At 41.1% G+C, this 15,321-nt stretch overlaps 1 protein-coding gene across 2 annotated transcripts in view; it reads right to left on the bottom strand.

Annotated features, from left to right (window-relative positions):
• The window catches only part of LOC129722258 (ion transport peptide-like), a 67,674-nt gene extending 53,935 nt beyond the window's left edge, over positions 1-13,739 (bottom strand). For both annotated transcript variants that reach the window (XM_055675574.1, XM_055675570.1), the window contains exon 1: positions 13,504-13,739. The gene's annotated coding sequence lies outside the window, so the exon portion shown is untranslated. The remainder of the gene's footprint in view (positions 1-13,503) is intronic.
• Between the last annotated feature and the right edge of the window lie 1,582 nt (positions 13,740-15,321).

Here is a 15,321-nt window from a genome sequence, read left to right on the forward strand (position 1 = left end):
TCGTATTTCTAAATTCGTTGTTCATGGTTGAAGAAAGGTTTCGGTATGCTACCTTACCAGGGTCGCGATACCTACATCCAGCTGATGGGGCTGCCATCTTAGGTGTAGCTGGCGGGATACAGCATTCCATGATTCAGCCGCCCGCTCCGGGTCAGACGCTGTTGTACGCTGCCCCTAATATGGGGATACAGCCGCTTACGACCCCCTTCCCAGTCAGCATACGACCATAGTTTCCACCGGGGATTGGTTACCCGATCTCCGCTAAGGTTACTTGTATTCCGGTCGGCACCACGTGGAGGTTGGAATAGGAGTTGCTGGACAGTGGTGAATGGCCACATTAGGGTCTCAAGTTACACGTGTCCAGCCATTTGCCAACCCAAGTTCCCCATACACGAATGTTTATATTCTTTGCTGTTCATCTTATTCCCATGTCGACGATAGCATGTATGGTTGCATATCGTCCCCTTAATGCTAGAACTAGATAACTCGAAATTTGTCGATTTTGAGTTAAGTATGCCATCATATTCACGTCGAGCTCTATAACATATCCAAAACTCGTTGAAACACGATTACAAGAAAATGTGTTGTTCATCAATTAAAAAATTAGATATCTCAATGAAAAACAAGTGTATTTTGTAATAAAACTAAATAACTCGGCTTTTTGTTGATTTTTCGTTGCTATAACGGGCCTGAAACGATATGGATGCGTTTCATAAAATCTGAACCTTGAATAATTGCATTTTAATCGTCATCAGAAGAATAGGTCAAATTTTCAAACTCGTTTTTCTCGAAACGTCAATTTTCGAGTTATCTAGTTTTAGCATTAAGGGGACGATATAACATTCGGTATGCGATACACACATTCTTCAGTTCACAGCCGCTCTATTGCCGAATTTGCTTTTCTTTGCACGAAGGCTGTCGGTAAATTGCCGAAGGTCCTTACACTTCTTCTTCCCACAGCCTTTTTTAACAGCCGGCACCCGACATCCATTATAGGCAAGTAAAAAAAGAGAGTGAAAATTTCTACGGTGGATTCGGGCTGTTAGCGAAACGCGCTGTTTGTGTAGTGCGGACACGAACGTCTGTATAAAAAACAGCTTCTTCTCCTTTCTACATTCGCAACCCTGAAGATATCCTTCAAATAATGCCGAATCGACACACGGAGTACATTTTTTCGTTTCCTTTTGTGGTGCTCTGTTGCCAATACGTTCTCAATATAGCAACAGTAAACACATCCTTAGGAGAGGAGAGTAAAAAAAAAGACTGTATTATTGGCATGCCTGCGTACAACGCTCTTCCAGTATCATAAGAAAGCTTTGTCGGAAGGCCGGTAACGGACCTTTCTCAAATGTTCAATATTTTTCCTTTGTTCGAAATGAGTGTATTTTCATAGGAAACAAAGCAGTTTTTCTTTAAGTTCATCCACTTTTGTTGACAGAAGTATTAAAAAAAGATTTTTTTCCGACGAGACATCACTGATGAAGTTATCTTGAATTAAATTTACATAATTTTGTTTACCAACAAAGAATACACTGCCCATAAATGCATAACAGTCCCATGTGAATTTTCATCACTTTTGAGATAAACCTTAGAAACTTCTTTACATTACGTGTGCTTTCGAAAATTTACAACAAAAGCTAGGTTTGTTGCTAAAATGATGAAAAAAATATTGATTTTGGTCAGTCCCACGTTACGAATAAACGCATAACAGGCTCAGAGCTAAAACCAGTTAGCAGAAAATCATGGTAACTTTCATTAAAAGACCAAATAAAGTGTACTGATCGGAACAACAATAACCTTATTGTATATAAAAGTATTCTGCACAAATATATTTACCTCGGATGAATGCTTATTTTAAATTTTTGTTTCTTTGATTGAATCCATAGGAAGGGAAAAATGCTATGGTTTACCTGCGTCTACTGCGTTTTACTCAGTTGTACGTTTTTGGCGAGGGACTCTTATGCGTTTATGGGCAGTACATAGTGAAGTGAATTTTTATATGCAAAAATAAGATAAACAAAATTCGTTTCTCACTTCTCCATACAAAGGCTGGTCAAGCAAAAAAAGTGTCGATAAATGCGACAAATATATGGTATTTATATAAATTTGGGGTGCTGAAAATGAATCCGACATCCATTTTTTATTTGGGGTCATCCATAAAGCACGTGACCTAGTTTCAAATGATTTTTTTTCATTTTTTGTTTCATTAAATAAAATTTTATGATCTTAAACCACAAGCAATGCCACTGGGCGTCCTCCTCACTGAAAAAGATTACGTAGTTTCTGCACGACCCCTCAAATCAACCAAATTTTGCAAAAAAAAAAGATTTATTATTAAAATTAAAATAACATAAGTAATACAAACTAATTACAAATTAGAGCAATCATCATCTTCTTCTTCATTATCATCATCATCTTTCTCTTCTTTTTCTTCATCATTATAACTGTGATCAGAATCATCATCGGCTCTCCCTGATTCGACAATTGTTTTCTTCAATAGAAATATTACTTCATCTGGAAGTTTTTTCACAATTATTATTCACCTTTTCAAAATAAGGGCTAACTATTGGATGTATGGAAATAAAAAAATGATTGAATTTATTTATGATTAGTTTTTTCTAGACTATTTTTGCGAGTGAAATGTTCTCGGGCATATTGATTTTTCTGATTACTCTTCTCTTGAGCCTCTTCGGTCATCCTTCCTATAGTATTGCGGTTTGATTGATGTTGCTGACCTAAAACGTCGATTTGGTCTAACCTGATTTTTTCTTGGTGGTGTCATACTGTATTTTGAAACCAGATTTTCGCCCGCGTTCGAATACCAGCCGATATAAAATTCCCGATATAAAATATAAAATATTCCGTAATTCAAATAATCTCCGTTTACGTTTAGTGTCCACATTTTTTTATTGTTATTTAACCTGGATATTGTAGCTTTACAATCATAACAGCGTTCGGTAGTAGTTGTATTTACTAAAACATTGACGCATTTTCATCAATCATTGATAAATTTTGTGATTTTTGCCCAAATTTAAATTTTAACCTTTACGGATTAATGTCGATATCGCAAATTTTTATCAATGAAGTGTTATGAGTTTGATTAAATTATCTTTCAGGATCTTTCAGGGGGCGGAGGTTTTTTTGATTAAGTTTTTTACTCAATAAACACTTAGACGTTCTTGGTTTCAACCCGCGTTAAGTCGAAAATCCGCCAAAAAAAATTTGAATTAGCGCGGTATCGCGTAAAAACCCACCGTAATTCAAAAATCCGCGTAAAAAACCTCGTAAAAAGTCCGCGTAAAAACTCTGTATGCCAAGCTTTAAAAGCTCATAAAAAATCAGATTTTATGATATTGCGCCCAAATTTTCGATTACTGCTTACTTGAATGTTATAGCAAGAACGGAAAAATATGGTGGAATAGACGAATTCACTGTTCACATCAAAAAGTCACTAGAGTCACTATTTTACTACAAAATGGTTCCTCAAGTCATTATTTTAGCTTTGAAAAGGAAAAATAACAATTTTTGTATAAAAATGCGTTAGAAAATGTGCTTCTTATTTACCGAATATTTGGACGGTTTGGTTCGTCGGACTTTTTCGTTGACTTTTCCGTCATGAAAGTTCCATGCTACCCAATGTTCTCGAATTTTTCATTGAAGTCATCAATAGACGTTAGGGCCTCAATCCGTTGGATGCTGAATTTGTAAACATTTTAAATCTAAACATATAAAAATGCAGCTCTGTCTGTCTGTCTGTCTGTCTGTCTGTCTGTCTGTCTGTCTGTCTATCTGTCTGCCGTCTGTCTGATTCATATAGGCTTGGAAACTACTGAACCGATCGGCGTGAAATTTTATATATAGGGATTTTAGGGGCCGAGAAAGGTGACTAAGATAGTTTGAGACCCCTTCCTCATCTGGAAGGGAGGGGTCCCATACAAATGATACACAGATTCATGCACATCTCGAAAACTAACCAAACAAATGGAACCAAATTTGGCATGTGGATGTTTTAAGGAGTGACAAATATGTCCATATTGGTTCGACACCTCTCCCTTTTCTGGAAGGGAGGGGTTCCATACAAATGAAACACAAATTTCTGCATATCTCAAGAACTAACCAAGTAAATGGAACCAAATTTGGCGGGTGGATGTTTCTAGGGGTAACAAATATATCCATAATGGTTTGATACCCCTCCCTCTTCTATAAGGGAGGGGTCCCACACAAATGAAACACAATTGTAAGATGGCGACTTCCGGTAACTGGAAAACAGCCGAAAATTACCAAATACCACCCAATATTAGTGTTTCTTTAACCAAAATGACGCTCAGAGGCCAGAAGTTGTCTCAAAATGCCATTTGAAAATCCAATATGGCGACTTCCGGTTTCTGAAAAACAACGGTAAATGACCAAATACCACCCAATATGGGAATTTCCAGAATTGTTATGATGCACTAAAACCACAAATCGAACTCAGACAACATTTTGAATTGTAAGATGGTGACTCCCGGTTTTTGGAAAACAGCCGAAAATGACCAAATACCACCCAATATGGGTGTTTTGACGCTCAGAGGACAAAACTGTCTCCAAATACCATTTTATAATCCAAGATGGCGAACTCCGGTTTCTGAAAAACAGCGGCAAATGACCAAATACCACCCAATATTAGTGTTTCTTTATCCAGAATGACGCTCAAAGGCCAGAAGTTGTCTCCAAATGCCATTTTGAAATCCAATATGGCGACTTCCGGTTTCTGAAAAACAGCGGCAAATGACCAAATTCCACCCAATATGGGAATTTCCGGAATTGTTATGATGCACTGAAACCACAAATCGACCTCACACAATAATTGTAAGATGGTGACTTCCGGTGAATGGAAAACAGCCGAAAATTACCAAATACTACTCAATATGGGTGAAATAACGCTCAGAGGCCAGAAATTGTCTCCAAACGCCATTTTGAAATGCAAGATGGCGACTTCCGGTTTTTGAAAAACAGCCAAAAATGACCGATTTCCATCCAATATGAGATTCTTCGGAACCAGAATGATACACAGGAGCTAGAATCGACCATAGACACTATTTTGAATTCTAAGATGGTGACTTCCAGTTTCTGGAAAACGCCGAAAAAGATCAAATAACACCTATTATGGGTGTTTCTTAAACCAGAATGACGCTCAGGAGCCAGAAATTGTCTCCAAATGCCATTTTTAAATCCAGGATGGCGACTTCCGGTTTCTGAAAAATAGCCTAAAGTGACCAAATACCACCCAATATGAGTGTTTCTTAAACCAGAATGATGCAAGGAGCTAAAAATTGACCTCAGACACCATTTTGAATTATAAGATGGCAATTTCTGGGAAACAGCCGAATACTACTACATATGACTATTTCCGTAATCGAAATAATGTATAGAAGCCAGGTATTGACCTTGGACATCATTTTGAATTCGAAGATGACCGCTTTCAGTTTCTGGAAAACAACGAAAATAACTGAATACCACCCAATATAAGTGTTTCCGGAATAGAGGGTATGTACTAACGGCTAAAGGCGAGGTTGTTGTCATTCCGATAAAACCAATCATTTCAAACGATGTAAACAAATCGCAAGAAATCAATAGATTTGGGATGTTTAAAAATATTAAATTAAACACAAAAATAGGCGGGACGAAGTTTGTCGGGTCAGCTAGTATATATATATATATATATATATATATATATATATATATATATATATATATATATATATATATATATATATATATTCCTTAAGACAGAAGAGTCAAAGTACTATATATATATATATATATATATATATATATATATATATATATATATATATATATATATATATATATATATATATATATATATATATATATATATATATATATATATATATATATTCCTTAAGACAGAAGAGTCAAAGTACTATATATATATATATATATATATATATATATATATATATATATATATATATATATATATATATATATATATATATATATATATATATATATATATATATATATATATATATATTCCTTAAGACAGAAGAGTCAAAGTACTCGGAAGTCCTTAAGGCAATGAGAGGCGATGCGAAGCTCAAAGATCTGGGGGCAGATGTGCGTAGCATCCGCCGAAAAAATGATCGTCGAGCTCCGCAAAGAAGCCAAGAAGCCAGAAACAAGGGCCCAGCCTATCGGGCATTGGCCCAAGAGGCGCTTGGAGATAGAGTGCAGGTTCGGGCACTCACGTCGCAGGTAACCCTACAACTTAAATACCTGGACGAAGTCACCGAGGCATGCGAAGTCGTGGATGCTCCAAGGAGCAGTGCGAAGTGGTTGTGGCACCAGAGGCAGTTCGACTGCGCAAAGGCCCAGTAGGAACCCAGACCGGCACTGTCAGGCTTCCGTCAGTAGACGCAAACCAGGCGCTAAAGGTAGCGAGGCTCAAAGTGGGCTGGTCAATGTGCCCACTCAGCATCTACCAGCCGCCGGAGGTCTGCTTTCGATGCTTCGAGCAAGGACACAAGTCCTTTAGCTGCAAGGGGCCTGACAGGAGCTCCCTATGCAGGCGGTGCGGTGCTGCAGGCCACAAAAGCAAAGACTGCGGAGAGCCCCCGAAGTGCTTGGCGTGCGCCACGGGCGTGAGAGTGACACAGCTAAATTTGAACCACTGCTTCGCGGCTCAGCAACTGCTATACCAAGCAGTCACTGAGTCGTTGTCGGACATCGCCATAATCTCGGACCCCTACCGAATTCCTTCCGGCAACGGTAACTGGATTTCGGACGGGTCCGGTATGGCGGCAATATGGACGACGAGCAGGTTCCCGGTTCAAGAGATAGTGTCAACTTCAAACAAAGGATACGCGGTTGCCAAGGTGAACGGAGTGTACTACTGCAGCTGCTATGCTCCGCCTCGTTGGTCTACCGAGCAGTTCTCAAGGATGATCGACCGAGCCACCGGGGAGCTGATCGGTCTATCACCGTTGGTAGTGGCGGGCGACTTCAACGCATGGGCAACTGAGTGGGGAAGTCGACGCACAAACCAGAGAGGCCGGATCTTGTTGGAGGCTTTGGCGAAGCTCAACATAGATCTGGCCAACGTAGGCTTGAAGAGCACCTTCAGTAGAAACGGCGCGGAGTCGATCATCGATGTGACATTCTGTAGTCCAGGATTGATCACGAACTGGAGGGTAGACGATGGCTACACTCATAGCGACCATCTGGCGGTCTGTTATAGCGTTGACTGTAAACGAGACCGCATGTGGCGAGTAGAATTACCACTCCAGCTCCTCGCGGGTGGAGGATATCACACTTCAACGAAGAGGTATTTGCGGAAGCAATTAGACTAGAACACGAGGCGAGCAGAACTCGTAACCTGAGCGCTGATCAACTTGTTGCCATACTTTCGCGGGCGTGCGACGCCACTATGCCTAGGAACCGCCAGCCTAGGCATGGAAGGCCACCAGTCTACTGGTGGACCGACGCAATAGCGGACCTCCGCAGAGCGTGTCTTCAAGCGAGAAGAAGGATTCAACGTGCGCGAACCGACGAAGAACGGGAAGATCGTCGAGGGGCATTCAGTTCCGCAAGAGCGGCGCTTAAGAGAGCAATAAAAGCTAGTAAACGTGCGTGCTTCGAAAGACTGTGCGCTAGTGCCAACACTAACCCGTGGGGTAACGCCTATAGGATGGTGATGGCCATGACTAAGGGTGCGATGGCGCCCGCAAAAAAATCACCAGCGATGCTTGAGCGGATCATAGAGGGACTCTTTCCACGCCACGAGCCAAATCCTTGGCCTCCGGCTGGCGAGTCACTTCACCGACGTTCCAGTATCTCAAACTCAGACCAGAGGTGGTCGGCCAACCTGCCGAACACCCAATATATGAGTGACGGCGTTAGCCGTGCCGAGGCAGAGGAGGCGGAAACGGTTACGAATGAGGAACTCATCGCGATCGCCAACTCCCTGAAGGTGAGCAAGGCACCGGGATTGGATGGGATTCCGAATCTGGCTGTGAAGAAGGCCATCAAAGAGGCCCCCAGACTATTCCGGGAAGTCATGCAGAAGTGCCTGGATGACTGTACATTCCCAGAGAGATGGAAGCGACAGAAGCTGGTCTTATTGCCGAAGACAGGGAAACCACCTGGTGACCCGTCGGCATACAGACCGATATGTCTGCTCGATACGGCGGGTAACTTGCTCGAGAAGGTTATTCTCAATAGACTGGTTAGGTACACCGAAGTGCAAACGGTCTGTCGAGTAACCAGTTCGGCTTCCAAAAAGGCAAGTCTACGGTGGATGCTATTCTGTCCGTCACCAAAACAGTAGAGGTAACACTCCAGCGTAAAAGATGGGGCATTCGCTATTGCGCAATCGTCACGTTGGACGTGAAAAATGCGTTCAATAGTGTTAGCTGAGATTCCATAGCCCACTCGCTTCGGAAACTAGACATTCCGGTGTCTTTGTACAGGATTCTGGAAAATTATTTCCAGAATCGTGTGCTAGTTTACAGCACAGACGAGGGTCAAAAATGTGTCCCAATTACCGCAGGGGTTCCACAAGGTTCCATCCTGGGCCCGGTACTGTGGAATATCATGTACGATGAAGTGCTGAAACTAAAGCTCCCCCAAGGGGCTGTGATCGTTGGATTTGCGGACGACATCACACTTGAGGTCAACGGCGAGTCGATCGAGGAGGTTGAGTTGACGGCTTCGCACTCTATAAGCGTCGTCGAGGACTGGATGCGCTCCAAAAAACTGGAGCTGGCGCATCATAAGACGGAGATTTCAGTTGTCAATAACCGCAAGTCGAAACAACAGGCGTTGATCAGTGTCGGGAATTGCACCATCGCCTCTAAGCGCTCCCTGAAGCTGCTGGGGGTGATGATCGATGACAAGCTCGCCTTCGGGAGCCATGTCGAATATGCCTGTAAGAGGGCTTCAATGGCTATTGAAGCATTATCTCGCATGATGTCCAATAGCTCAGCAGTGTACGGCAGCAAGCGGAAACTTCTAGCTAGCGTGACTTCGTCTATACTGAGATACGGCGGGCCAGTGTGGTCCAAAGCACTAGGTACTAGTAAACATCGGAGTAAGTTGGAAAGTACCTACAGGCTCATGTGCCTAAGGGGTGCGAGCGCGTATCGAACTGTGTCATACGATGCAATCTGCGTCCTGTCCGGCATGATGCCTATCAGCATAGCCATGAGGGAGGACGTTGAATGCTTCGATCAACGTGACACAAGGGGCATACGAGGTACCAGAAGATCATTCTCGATGATCAGATGGCAGCAGGAGTGGTCCAATTCCGCGAAGGGTAGATGGACGTATCGACTTATTCCGGATGTATCCGGATGGGTCAGGAGGCGCCATGGAGAAGTGAACTTCCATCTGACACAGATTCTGTCAGGCCATGGTTGCTTTAGGCAGTATCTACACAGATTCGGGCATGCGGGGTCCCCCATGTGTCCCGAGTGCGCGGATGCGGAAGAGACTGCTGCGCATGTCTTCTTCGTGTGCCCTCGTTTCGTGCATGCGCGGAGCGACATGATGGTAGTGAGCGGGCCAGACACCACTCCGGACAACCTAGTTCGGAGGATGTGTAAAGAACCAAACATTTGGAGGGCGGTTTGTACAGCCGCCTCTCAAATAGTTTTAGAATTGCAAAACAGGCGACAGGTTGACCACCGACACGCCAGTGTTAGCTAACGGCCAGTCTCCAGGTTAGTTAGCTAAGTTAGCAAAAAGACCTAAAAAACCAAGAGGGTGCACAGAGCACAAAAGTCGCTCCCCGAAGCAATACCTAGCGGTGGTCCCGGGGAGTATTATGGGCTGGAGACTGAAGGGGTTTTAGTGGGTCCGGTCACTGATTCAAACCAACCCCACACTCCCTGAGGTTGGTCACCTCAGGGGTTTGGATGCAAATTTCCCCTTCACCTGAAACAAAATAAAACAAAAAAAAAAAATTATATATATATATATATATATATATATATATATATATATATATATATATATATATATATATATATATATATATATATATATATATATATATATATATATATATATATATATATATATATTACATCTAAACATATAAAAATGCAGCTCTGTCTGTCTGTCTGTCTATCTGTCTGTCTGTCTGTCTGATTCATATAGGCTTGGAAACCACTGAACCGATTTGCGTCAAATTTTGTATGTAGGGGTTTTAGGGGCCGAGAAAGGTGACTAAGATAGTTTGAGACCCCTCCCTCATCTGGAAGGGAGGGGTCTCATACAAATGAAACACAAATTCATGCAAATCTCGAAAGCTAACCAAGCAAATTGAACCAAATTTGGCATGTGGATGTTTTAAGGAGTGACAAATATGTCCATATTGGTTCGACACCCTTCCCTTTGCTGGAAGGGAGGGGTTCCATACGAATGAAACACAAATTTCTGCATATCTCAAGAACTAACCAAGTAAATGGAACCAAATTTGGCGGGTGGATATTTCTAGGTAACAAATCTGGTAACAAATATATCTATAATGGTTTGACACCCCTCCCTCTTTTATAAGGGAGGGGTCCCATACAAATGGAACACGAATTTCGCACCCGAGAACCAATCAAGCAAATACAACAAAATTTGGCAGGTGAATGTTTTTAGGTGTAACAAACATGTCCATAATTGTTCGACATCCTTCCTTCTTCTGGCATGTCTCCAAATACATACCATTTTGAAATCCAAAATGGCGACATCCGGTTTCTGATAAACTGGCAAATTACCAAATACCACCCAACATGAGTATTTCCGGAATTGTTATGATGCACTGAAGCCACAAATCGACCTCAGACAACATATTGAATTGTAAGATGGCAACTTCCGGTGTCTGGAAAACAGCCGAAAATGACCAAATATTACCCAATATGAGTGTTTCTTTAACCAGAATGGCGCTTAGAGGCAAAAAATTGTCTCCTAATGCCATTTTGAAATCCAAGATGGCGACTTCCGGTTACTGAAAAACAGCGGCAAATGACCAAATACCACCCAATATGGGTATTTTCGGATTTTTTATGATGCACTGAAGCCACAAATCGAACTCAGACAACATATTGAATTGTAAGATGGCAACTTCCGGTATCTGGAAAACAGCCGAAAATGATCGAATACCACTCAATATGAGCGTTTCTTCAACCAGATTGACGCACGGACGCCGGAAATTGTTCCCAAATGCCATTTTTAAATCCAAGATGGCGATTTCCGGTTTCCGAAAAACAGCGGCAAATGACCAAATACCCCTCAATATGCGTATTTCCGGAATTGTTATGATGCACTGAAGCCACAAACCTATCAACCTCAGACAAGATTTTGAATTGTAAGAAGGCGACTTCCGGTGTCTGGAAAACAGCCGAAAATGACCAAATACCACTTAATATGAGTGTTTCTTCAACCAGATTGACGCTCAGACCCCAAAAATTGTCTCCTAATGCCATTTTGAAATCCAAGATGGCGACTTCCGGTTTCTGAAAAACAGCAACAAATGACCAAATACCACCCAAAATGGGTATTTCCGGGATTGTTATGACGCACTGAAGCCACAAATCAACCTCAGACATTATGAAAGATGGCGACTTCCGGTGTCTGGAAAACAGCCTAAAGTGACCAAATACCACCCAATATGAGTATCTCTGGAACGAGAATTGACCTCAGACACCGTTATGAATTGTAAGATGGTAACTTCCGGTTTCTAGAAAACAGCCAAAAATGGCCGATTTCCATAAAATATGAGTATCTTCGGAACCAGAATGATACACAGGAGCTAGAATCGACCACAGACACCATTTTGAAATCGAAGATGGTGACATCCGGTTTCTGGAAAACAGCCGAAAATGACCAAATAACACCCAATATGGGTGTTTCTTAGACCAGAATGACGCTAACGGGTTAGAAATTGTCTCCAAATGCCATTTTTAAATCCAAGATGGCGACTTACGGTTCCTGAAAAATAGCCCAAAGTGATCAAATACCACCCAATATGAGTATCACCGAATCCAGAATGATGCAAGGAGCTTTAAATTGACCTTAGACACCAGTTTGAATTGAAAAACGGCAACTTCTGGGAAACAGCCGAAAATAACCGAATACTACTACATATGGATATGTCCGTAATCGAAATGATGTAGAGAAGCCAAGCATTGACCCTGGACACCATTTTGAATTAGAAGATGACCACTTTCATTTTCTTTAAAACAACGAAAATAACTGAAATGCACCGAATTTATATCCGGAATAGAGGTCATGTACAAAAGCTAAATTTCGAGGATAACCACATCCGATAAAACCAATCATTTTTAAACGATATAATTCAATCGCAAGGAATCAATGAATTGTAAATGTTTAAAATAATTAAACTAAACACTAAAATAGGCGGGACGAAGTTTGCCGGGTCAGCTAGTCTAGTAAAAAAATAGTTCTACGCATTCAATAATCCGTACAAAAACAAATATTTCAAAAGAAATATGATCCATTGAAGGTTGAATAATGAATTTTAAGCCCTATTTAATTTACTTTTTGGTCACTAGGTATTCAAATGAAATGAAAAATTACTATTATTTTACTCCAAGTCCGCTACTAGCCCTGTAAACACGTCATGGGACGCCTTGGGTGAGATGAGCAAAAACGAGATTTACAAAGTTTTGTGGTAAAACCAACATGGTAATTTATGAATCGCTCTTCTCCTATCGACCTGGTTGCTGATTCTAGAATCCTGCGGTGAACAGAGATTTGTCCAACAACTGGAATCTTGTACTTCTGCGTTACGGACTACATTACAACACTTCGTACGCAGCTGACAAAGAATTTCAAGGATTCTCTTCTGCTTCTGCTTCTGCACCAGCTTATCGACTTTGAAAAACGTTTGTTTGACCTTGTAAATGATTTGTTCAAAGTCTTGTCAGTGCCTCTTTTGGCAATTCTAAGCACACTACTTAGTTTTAATTATAATCTGCGAATCGAATCATAGTTTCTTAACTGATGAAGATAAAAACTTATAATTAATGCTTCAAAGCTTTTACAGCTTAAAAATGTGTTATATCACTCGCGGGGGTAATCCATTAAGATCACACAGTTCCAAACGGACATAAGCCGAATATAAACGAGAAACTTATTGACTTCATTTGCTGTACCCTAAGGTGGCGTGTTTATGGCGTGATAAGTGACACGATTCCGGTTAGTATAACGTAGTCCAAGTTCACAGAAAAACAGCTTGCACCTCAGCGCACTCATTCTCGTATATCTACAATTATCAAATCAGATCACTGTCTCTGCCCCGCAAGGCTTTATAATGCGCAAACAACCTGTCGTAGCAATCAAATTAGCTTATTTGTTTATAGAACCGGTTGCCGTTTGAGAATGGAAATCCGAAACCACGTGAGTGGAATGTTGCGATAAGATATAATTAAATTTGGCCGCTTGGGGCACGCCAAGTGCATATTCGCAAGCCGGTGTCACACTTACCTTGGAGGCACAATTGCACAAGATTAATCCTCGAAACGTAGCAATTTTCACTAGACTCCGTTTGGCCAAGTCGCACAACTTAGCAAGAGTTCAGTACAATTTCCTAAGTATAAGGGTTTGGCGCATTCACCACTGCAAACACAACCCACTGAATGGGACACAATTTCTGGACTCCGTCACACTACTCAGCACTGTTATGTTTTTATCAGTAAGCATCTACCAATAAAATACTTGCAGCGTGAAATTTGTTTTCTTATTTATACCAGGGCAAAAATTCAACCCCTATAATTGGACCCCGACGAGCGCAGCCATAGTCGATTCCGATGCGATCTCCGAAGCACTATCAGAGCCCGAGACGAAGCTTTTCTCCTTTGATCTGCTTTCAAAAGAGGAAGGAATTGGAAAAATATTTGAACACATATCCAGCGCTCACTACTACAGACACGGGCAAACGATGTGAATTGGCAGTAAGTTTGCCAGGCGGGTGGTGCAACCGGAAAAAAGCTTTCGCATAAACCGTAGCACCAATGGAAGCTGCTTTACGTTACCAAACTTTTACATCTCACTGCGCCAGGATATGTTCTGCAAAACTAAGAGTATCAGGGTGAAAAAATTTCAGAGGGAACAATATTTCAAAATTCTATCAGATTTCAAATAACAACCCTACTGCAATTCGCTACAACGATGAACAACGGGAAGGATAACCACATCTTTATCATCCTACGAAAAAGGACGCCAAGATCATTGAAGTCTTTTGCTCGTTGCAGGAAAAATACTATACTCGTGCGCTCTCTCGCTGGGTGGTAAATTACACTTCGGCAGTTATTAGTGGCATGCCTCAACAATTTCCGTTTTTTATTTGTACTCGACAAATGTGTCGTTCTTAACAGTTTGTGGGGGAAATGTTATTCTAGTTGTTTCCTGGAAAAGATAGAATTAGTCAAATAATATTTTCGAATTGAAGCAGAACATATCGCCATTTTTCTACACAACAGGAGTCCCGCCGTGCGATGCGGGTAATCAATATAATAGTGACCTTGTACTTTTCTTGGGGAAGACTCTCCGAGCCATAGCGACCAATGTAATTTAAATTTTATGTCTCTTCACGGGGGTTTGTCCTTATCTGTGACGGATAAAATAATTCCACTTGTTGTGCGTATGTTTGTCATCTTCAATAGATTGGCTTGATGATCCTGATGACGTGATAATGATAATAATAGGTACTGTTCCAGAGACATGTTTTCAGTCCCGCTGGCAAAAATAGATATCATTGCAATACTAGACATATAACGAATTACCGCCTTCGTTCATAAAATGAGTGCTTTCTAATCAGTAGTCGAAAGCAGACAGATGCGTTTTCACAACACGAGTTTGAGCTGGATATGTTTTGTTGCCCTGTTTGAGTATATCCCGTTAGCAGTTAAGATATTTTATACTAAACATAAACACGTTTGAACGTTTGCCGTTGCGCTTATTAGTATGCCACAAAAAATAATCGTTATGATACTATTCTATATCAATTCTTCATTCCAACTCGAATGTATGATGGTGAGAATAACTATTGTTGAGTACCCCATTAATTTGAACGGACTAGCATATAATCTCATACTATAACTTTTTGACGCTTACATTTAAAGTTTGGCACATTATTAGCTATCAGAACAAAATGAAACTGAATTGTTTTAGCCAGCATTTTTGATATTTTTTTACTACCAATCAATCACTTAAAAATAGTATTAATACTAATTTGCTTTGTAGCGCTTTGCATACTGCTCGCATAGTTTTGTCTGCACTGCATCCACTATCAATATCAAGTAA

This window comes from Wyeomyia smithii, chromosome 2 (assembly GCF_029784165.1).
Source record: "Wyeomyia smithii strain HCP4-BCI-WySm-NY-G18 chromosome 2, ASM2978416v1, whole genome shotgun sequence".
Lineage (NCBI taxonomy): Eukaryota > Metazoa > Arthropoda > Insecta > Diptera > Culicidae > Wyeomyia > Wyeomyia smithii.